The sequence below is a fragment of the Aythya ferina genome (genome assembly GCF_964211825.1).
Source record: "Aythya ferina genome assembly, chromosome: 30".
In the NCBI taxonomy this organism is placed as follows: domain Eukaryota; kingdom Metazoa; phylum Chordata; class Aves; order Anseriformes; family Anatidae; genus Aythya; species Aythya ferina.
In genome coordinates, this window is record NC_140327.1 from 2,273,545 (window position 1) to 2,282,111 (window position 8,567).

Genomic DNA, 8,567 nt, shown 5'->3' on the forward strand with positions numbered 1-8,567 from the left:
CTTATCCTTCGCAAGGATTTTGGGGCAAAACCCATTCTTTTTGATGAACATTTTTAATCCTTTTTACAAAAACCATTCTTTCCATCACTTTTAACAAAAATCACCCCTTTTCCCACCAAAAAAAAATACCTTATCCATAAAAACCCTTATTCCCCCCAAACCCCTTATCCATTGCAAGAATATTTTGGCAGAAAAATTAATTCCCTACATTTTTTAACAAAATCACCTTTTTTTCCCCAAACCCCTTTTCCTCACCGTTTCGCCCCAAACCCTCTTTCACCCCCTGCAACCCCCCAATTTATTTTTTTTTAGCATTCCCTTGGATTTCACCCCAAAACGAGAACGCGAGGACGGAGGGGATCGAAACCCCCCAAAAGAAGGAAATCACCCCAAAACGGCGCCGCAGCTGATGGAGGCCCCGGGGGCGCGGCGGCGACCCCCAGGTATTGGGGGGGGGTCCAAGGGGGGGTCCCCGGGGGTGGAGACCCCAAAAACGCCCGAAATGACCCCAAAATGTGTGCCGCAGGATGGATCCTGGGGTTCGCCACCGCCGCCGGGCTCGTGGCGGGGGTCGCCGCCGCCACCGCCGTGCTGGCAGGTGCGGGTTTTGGGGTGAAAAAGGGGGTTTTTGGGTCAACAGGGGGGAAATAGGGGGGAGGGGGGAATGGGGTTGGGGTGGGGGTTATGGGGGGGGGGGGGATGGGGTGGGGGGGAGGTGGGGGTCCTGCGTGGGAGGAGAAGGGGGTTTTTGGGTGAAAAAGGGCGGATTTGGGACAACGGGGTGGGAAAAGCGAGATTTGGGATCCCCCTCCCCTTTATGGGACCCCCTCCCTATTTCGAGACCCCTCCCCACTTTTGGGACCCCCTCCCCATTTATGGACCCCCCCCCATTTCTGGGACCCCCCCCCATTCCGTGACCCCCCCCCCATTTCTGGGACCCCCCCTCCCCATTTATGGGACCCCCCCCATTTACGGGACACCCCCTCCCCATTTATTGGACCCCCCCCCATTTCTGGGACCCCTCCCCATTTTGGGACCCCCCCCACATTTCTGGGACCCCCTCCCCATTTCTGGGACCCCCCCCCCATTTATTGGACCCCCCCCCACATTTCTGGGACCCCACCCCATTTATGGGACCCCCCCATTTATGGGACCCCCCCCATCCCCCTTTACTCTCCCCTCCCCATTTTGGGACCCCCCCCCATTCTGCGACCCCCTCCCCATTTTGGGACCCCCCCCCCATTTATTGGACCCCCCCCATTTCTGGCCCCCCCCCCCATTTATTGGACCCCCCCCCATTTACACGACCCCCCCCCCACCCCAATCCCCACTCACCCCCCTCCCCACCCCCTCCCCTCCCCCTCTCCCCCTCTCTCCCCCTTTCCACCCCATTCCCCCCTTTCCTCTCGCTGCCCATTTTGGGTTGAAAAAGGGCTTTTTTGGTGCAGCCTCGGGCCGGGGGGGCTGCGGCTGCCCCCGGGGCTGGCTGGGTTTCGGGGGGCGCTGTTACCTCTTCTCGGAGGAGGAGGGCAACTGGAGCCAGGGGCTGCGGCGCTGCAGGGACCTGGGGGGGGCCCTCACCCCCCTCGACAGCCCCGAGGAGAAGGGGTGCAGGGGGTGCAGGGGGGGGTTGGGGGGATTGGGGGGTTTTAGGGGGTTGGGGGGTTTTGGGGGGATTTGGGGGATTTTAGGGTTTTTGGGGGATTTTAGGGGTTTGGGGTGTGTTTGGGGGGAATTGGTGGATTTGGGGGAAATTGGGGGGTTTGGGGGAAATTGGGGGATTTGGGGGGAAATTGGGGGGTTTGGGGGATTTGGGGGGTTTGGGGGATTTGGGGGGGTGCAGGGGGGGGTTGGAGGGATTTTAGGGGTTTTGGGGGATTTTAGGGGTTTGGGGGATTTTAGGGGTTTTGGGGGATTTTAGGGGTTTGGGGGGTTTGGGGGGAATTGGGGGGGTTTGGGGAAATTGGGGATTTGGGGGTTTTGGGGGAATAGGGGGATTTGGGGGGGTTTAGGGTATTTGGGGGGTTTGGGGGATTTGGGGGGGTTTGGGGGATTTGGGGATTTGAGGGTGCAGGGGGGATTGGGGGGTTCGGGGGATTTTAGGGGTTTGGGGGGTTTGGGGGGAATTGGGGGGGTTTGGGGGATTTGGGGGATTTTAGGGGTTTGGGGGGTTTGGGGTGCAGGGGGGGTTGGGGGGATTGGGGGGATTTGGGGGGTTTTGGGGAAATTGGGGGGGTTTGGGGTTTAGGGGATTTGGGGGCTTGGGGGATTTGGGGGATTTTAGGGGTTTTGGGGATTTGGGGGGATTTGGGGGATTTTAGGGGATTTGGGGGTGCGGTGCTGTCCCCAAATCCCAATGTCCCCGTGTCCCCATGTACCCCATAACCCTGTAGGGTCCCCACGCCCCCCCTGACCCCATAACCCTTTGGGGTCTCTATGGGGTCCCCGTGGCCCCCCCCCCGGCCCCATAACCCCATAGGGTCCCCCGACCCCATAACCCTGTGCCCCCCCGACCCTATAACCCTTTGGGGTCTCTATGGGGTCACCGTGCCCCCCCCGACCCTATAACCCTTTGGGGTCCCCCCCTGACCCCATAACCCCCCAGGGGCTGCTGAGCCGGCACCAGGGGGGCCCCCACCACTGGGTGGGGCTGCGCCGGGACCCCCAGAGGGGCTGGAGCTGGGCCAACGGCTCCCGGAGCCCCCCCTGGTGAGTGGGGGGCGGGGGGAGGAGGAGGAGGAGGGTGGGAGGAAGATGAAGAGGGTGGGAGGGAGAGGGAGGGAGGAGGATGAGGAGGGAGGGAGGAGGAGGAGGGAGGAAGATGAGGAGGAGGAGGAGGAGGAGGAGGAGGAGGAGGAGGAGGAGGAGGAGGAGGGAGGAGGAGGAGGGAGGGAGGATGAAGGCTGGAGGAGGGCTGAAGGATGAGGAAGGAGGAGGACGGAGGACGAGGGATGGAGGAAGAGGAGGAGGATGGAAAATAGAGGACGAAGGCTGGAAGAGGGATGGAGGCTGAGGGCTGGAGGCCAAGGGAGGGAGGAGGATGAGGAGGAGGATGGAGGATGAAGGCTGGAAGAGGGATGGAGGCCGAGGGATGGAGGATGGGGAATGGAGGCCAAGGGAGGGAGGAGGATGAGGAGGGACGGAGGCTGAAGGATGGAGGCCGGGGGATGGAGGCCGAGGGATGAAGGCCGAGGGAGGGAGGAGGATGAGGAGGGCTGGAGGATGAAGGCTGGAGGAGGGCTGGAGGCCAAGGGAGGGAGGCTGGGGGATGGAGGAGGATGAGGAGGGCTGGAGGATGAAGGCTGGAGGAGGGCTGGAGGCCAAGGGAGGGAGTCTGGGGGATGGAGGAGGATGAGGAGGGCTGGAGGATGAAGGCTGGAGGAGGGATGGAGGCCAAGGGCTGGAGGCCGAGGGCTGGAGGCCAAGGGGTGGAAGAGGAATGGAGACTGAGGCCTGGAGGCCGAGGGCTGGAGGCTGAGGGATGGAGGCCGAGGGAGGGAGGAGGATGAGGAGGGCTGGAGGCTGAAGGCTGGAGGCCGTGGCCTCAGCCTCCTCCCGTCGCGGTGTCCTCCAGGTTCGAGGTTCGGGGCCAGGCCGAGTGCGCCTACCTGGGGGGGAGTGGGCACGGCCAGCTGCGCCTCCGAACTTGGGGCGGGGGAGGTGGGCACGGCCAGCTGCGCCTCCGACAAGCACTGGATCTGGCGCGGGCCATAAAGGCCCGTCGGAGGCCGACCCCATAGAGGCTGACCCCATGGAGGGATGATCCCGATAGAGGCCGACCCCATAGAGGCCGACCCCATGGAGGATGACCCGATAGAGGCCGACCCCATAGAGGCTGACCCCATGGAGGATGAACCCCGATAGAGGCCGACCCCATAGAGGCCGACCCCATGGAGGATGAACCCGATAGAGGCTGACCCCGATACGGGATGGTCCCGATGGAGGCTGGGTCTCAATAGAGCTTCATAGAGGCTGACCCCATAGAGGTTGATCCCAATGGAGGCTGATCCCATAAAGGTTGACCCCATGGAGGATGATCCCGATAGAGGCCGACCCCATAGAGGCCGACCCCATAGAGGTTGATCCCAATGGAGGCTGACCCCATAGAGGCTGACCCTAATAAGGGATGACCCCAATAGAGGCCGACCCGATGGAGGCTGGTCCCAATAGAGGCCGACCCCATGGAGGATGAACCCCGATAGAGGCCGACCCCAATAGGGGATGGTCCCGATAGGGGCTGAGCTTGATAGAGGTTGACCCCATGGAGGCCGACCCCATAGAGGCCGACCCCATAGAAGTTGATCCCGATGGAGGCTGGTCCTGATGGAGGCTGGTCCTGATGGAGGCTGGTCCTGATAGAGGCCAACCCCAATAGGGGCTGGTCCCAACAGAGGCTGACCCCATTAGAGGCCAACCCCAATGGAGACCAACCCCAATAGAGACCGACCCCAATAGAGTCTGCCCCCATTGGAGGCTGACCCCAATAGAGTCTGACCCCGTTAGAGGCCGACCCCATTAGAGACCAACCCCAATAAGGGCCAATCCCAATGGAGTCTGACCCTATTAGAGGCTGACCCCAATGGAGACCGACCCCAATAGAGAACGACCCCATTAGAGGCTGCCCCCATTGGAGTCTGACCCCATCAGAGGCCAACCCCATTAGAGGCCGACCCCAATAGAGACCGACCCCAATAAGGGCCAACCCCAATGGAGACCAGCCCCAATAGAGACCGACCCCAATAGAGTCTGACCCCAATGGAGGCTGATCCCATTGGAATCTGACCCCATTAGAGGCCAACCCCATTAGAGACCAACCCCATTAGAGACCGACCCCAATGGAGACCAACCCCAATAGAGACCGACCCCAATAGAGTCTGACCCCAATGGAGGCTGATCCCATTGGAATCTGACCCCATTAGAGGCCAACCCCATTAGAGGCCGACCCCAATAGAGACCGACCCTATTAGAGGCCGACCCTATTAGAGGCCGACCCCAATGGAGACCAACCCCAATAGAGACCGACCCCAATAGAGTCTGACCCCAATGGAGGCCGCCCCCAAAGGAATCTGACCCCATTAGAGGCCGACCCCATTAGAGGCCGACCCCATTGGAGGCCGGCCCTATATGAGGAGGGCGTCCCTGCGGCACAGCCACCTGAGCTCGGCCCCGCAGCTCTCCAGCGCCGTGCGGCCGCGCCGCAGCACCCCACAGTCCCGGCCATGGCCCCCGCGCTGCCCCGGCCTAGGGGACAACGGGGTCGGGGGGGGGCCCCAAATTTGGGGGGGGGGACCCCAAATTGGGGAGGGGGATCCTAAAGGATGGGGAGGGAAACCCTAAAGGGTGGGGAGGGGATCCTAAAGGGTGGGGAGGGGGAAATCCTAAAAGGTGGGGAGAGAAACCCTAAAAGATGGGGAGGGGGATCCCAAATGGGGAGGGGACCCCAAATGGGGAGGGGGGTCCCCAATGGGGAGGGGATCCTAAAGGGTGGGGAGGGAAACCCTAAATGAGGCGGAAAGGGACCCTAAAAGGTGGGGAGGGGAAAATCCTAAAAGGTGGGGGGGGAAACCCTAAAAGATGGGGAGGGGGACCCCAAATGGGGAGGGGGGCCCCAAATGATTGGGAGGGAAACCCTAAAGGGTGGGGAGGGAAATCCTAAAAGGTGGGGAGAGAAACCCTAAAAGATGGGGAGGGGGAAACCCTAAAGGGTGAGGGAAATCCTAAATGGTGGGGAGGGGAATCCTAAAGGGTGGGGAGGGGGACCCCAAATGGGGAGGGGGACCCCAAATGGGGAGGGGACCCCAAATGGGGAGGGGGGTCCCCAATGGGGAGGGGATCCTAAAGGGTGGGGAGGGAAACCCTAAATGAGGGGGAAAGGGACCCTAAAAGGTGGGGAGGGGAAAATCCTAAAAGGTGGGGGGGAAACCCTAAAAGATGGGGAGGGGGACCCCAAATGGGGAGGGGGGCCCCAAATGATTGGGAGGGAAACCCTAAAGGGTGGGGAGGGGGAAATCCTAAAGGGTGGGGACGGAAACCCTAAAATTGGGGTGCCCCCCCCCAAAAAAAAACCCCAAACTCACGGGGGGGGCTGCTGGGAGCCGTCGGGCCAGAGCCAGGCGCGCCTGGGGGGGCTGAAGCGGAGCCCCAGCCACACGGGGTTGGGGTCGTGCGCGAGCCCCTCCAGGGAACCCTAAAAATTAAAAAAAAGGGGGAAAAAAAGAAAATTTTGGGGTCGGGGGGGGGCTGCACACCAACATCTCCCCGGCCCAGAAATGAACTGGGGGGGTGCGGCCCTAAAATCCCCCTCCAAGAGGGTCGTTGACCCTAAAACCCCAAATCCCCCAAATGCCCTAATAATGGGATTTTTGGGGTGCTGCCACCCCAAATCCCCTAATTAACCCCCAAATTCCCCCAAATCTCCCCCAAAATCCCCTAAACACCCCCAAATCCCCTAAATCCCTCCCAAATCCCCCAAATCCCCCTCCAAATTCCCCCCCAAATTCCCACAAATCCCCTAAATCCCCCCCCAAATCTCCCATATCCCCCCAAAACCCCTAAATCCCCCCCAAATTGCCCTAAATCCCCCCAAATCCTACCCAAATCCCCTTAATCCCCCCCAAATACCCCCCCAAATACCCCCAAATCCCCCCCAAATCCCCTAAATCCCCCCAAATTCCCCAAAACACGCGTGGGGACCCCCCTCACCCCCCCCCCTTAACTCAATACCCCCCATGGGACCCCCCCTTAACCCCCATTACCCCACCCACCCACCCCCAAAACACGCGTGGGTGCCCCCCCCACCCCCTGGGACCCCCCCCCTTTAATTTATGACCCTTGTGAGACCCCCCCCTTAATTTAGGACCCTCGTGGGGCCCCCCCCTTTAATTTATGACCCCCGTGGGACCCCCCCTCTTAATTTAGGACCCTCGTGGGACCCCCCCCCTTAATTAGGACACCCGTGGGGACCCCCCCCTTTAATATATGACCCCCGTGGGACCCCCCCCTTTAATTTATGACCCCCGTGGGACCCCCCCCCCTTTAATTTAGGACCCTCGTGGGGCCCCCCACGCCCCCCCTCACCGCCTCCTCCAGGTGGGGGGGGGCCACCAGCGCCCCCCCCCCCGCGGCGCAGTCACGGGCGGCCGCGTCCCACCCGCGGGTGGTCGCGGACAGGAGGTAGCAGGAGCCCCCCCGGGGGGTCCAACCGGGGGGGCAGAGGCCGCAGGGACCCCCCCCGGCCCCCCCCGGGCAAAGCCCCCCCCGCAGCGCCGCCGCCAGCTCCGCAGCGCTCCCGTTGCAGCCCCCGCGGGGGGGGCACGGAGCCGCCGGGGGGGGGGGGCGGGGGGGGGCGACCGAAACCTGGGCACGGACAGAGCAGGGTCAGACCCCCCCCCATTGACCCCCCCCCTCCGTTTTTACCCCTTTTTCACCGATTTTCCCTTTTTTTTCTCCCGTTTTTACCAATTTTCGCCCTTTTTACCCCATTTTCGCGCTTTTTTACCCCATTTTTTGCGCATTTTTACCCCATTTTCGCCCTTTTTAACCCCATTTTTGCCCTTTTTAACCCCATTTTCGCCCTTTTTAACCCAATTTTTGCCCTTTTTAACCCCATTTTCGCCCTTTTTAACCCCATTTTCGCCCTTTTTAACCCCATTTTCGCCATCCTTCTCCCCATTTTTTACCCATTTCACCCCTTTTTCCCCATTCCCCCCCCTTCTCTCCCCCATTCCCCCTTTTTACCCATTTTCGCCCTTCTTAACCCCATTTTCTCCCATTTTTACCCCATTTTCCCCCGATTTTCCCCCAATTTCCCCGTTTTTACCTATTTTCCACCATTTTCACCAGCTTTTTCCCCTTTCCCCCCATTTCACCCCCTTTTTCCTTCCTTTTTTTTTTTACCCATTTTCTCCCCTTTTTCTTCATTTTCGCTTTTTTCCCCCATTTTCTCCCCATTTTCAGCAACTTCTCCCCCATTTTTACCATTTTTTTCCCTTTTTCCCCATTTCACCCCCATTTCCCCCCCCATTTCCCCTTTTTACCCATTTTCGCCCATTTTTCCCCTCATTTTCCCCATTTTCACCAACTTTCCTCCCTTTTTCCCTCTTTTTTCCCCATTTCCCCCGAATTTTCACCAACCTCTCCCAATTCCCCCCCTTTTAACCCCATTTCCCCCATTTCTGTCCCATTTTCCCATTTTTCACCCAATTTTTACCAATTTCCTCATTTTTTCCCCCATTTTTCACCCCTTTCCCCCTATTTTTCCCCATTCCCCCCCCTTTTTCCCTCCCCTTCCCCCCCCCTTTTTCCCATTTTCCCCCATTTTTCCCCCTTTTTCACCATTTCCCCCATTTTCCCCATTTCCCCCTTTTTTTCCCATTTTTCACCATTTTCCCCTTTTGCCCATTTTCCCCTTTTTTCTCCCCATTTCCCCTCCTCCCCCCCCCCTATTTTGGGGACCCCCCCGGCAGGCGCCAAACGGCCCCAGCCGCAGCCTCCCCGCGGGGGCGGGGGGTGCCAAAATCCCCGGAAACGGTGATTCAGCCCCAAACGGGCGCCCCTATAGGGAAACC

At 60.2% G+C, this 8,567-nt stretch overlaps 1 long non-coding RNA gene across 1 annotated transcript; it reads left to right on the forward strand.

The window, feature by feature from the left end:
- The first annotated feature begins 520 nt into the window (after positions 1 to 520).
- LOC311425441 lies at positions 521 to 3,615 on the forward strand. The gene is made up of 4 exons (XR_014686327.1): positions 521 to 598; positions 1,449 to 1,617; positions 2,617 to 2,709; positions 3,575 to 3,615. It is a non-coding gene; the product is annotated as an uncharacterized lncRNA (long non-coding RNA).
- The last annotated feature ends 4,952 nt before the right edge of the window (positions 3,616 to 8,567 follow it).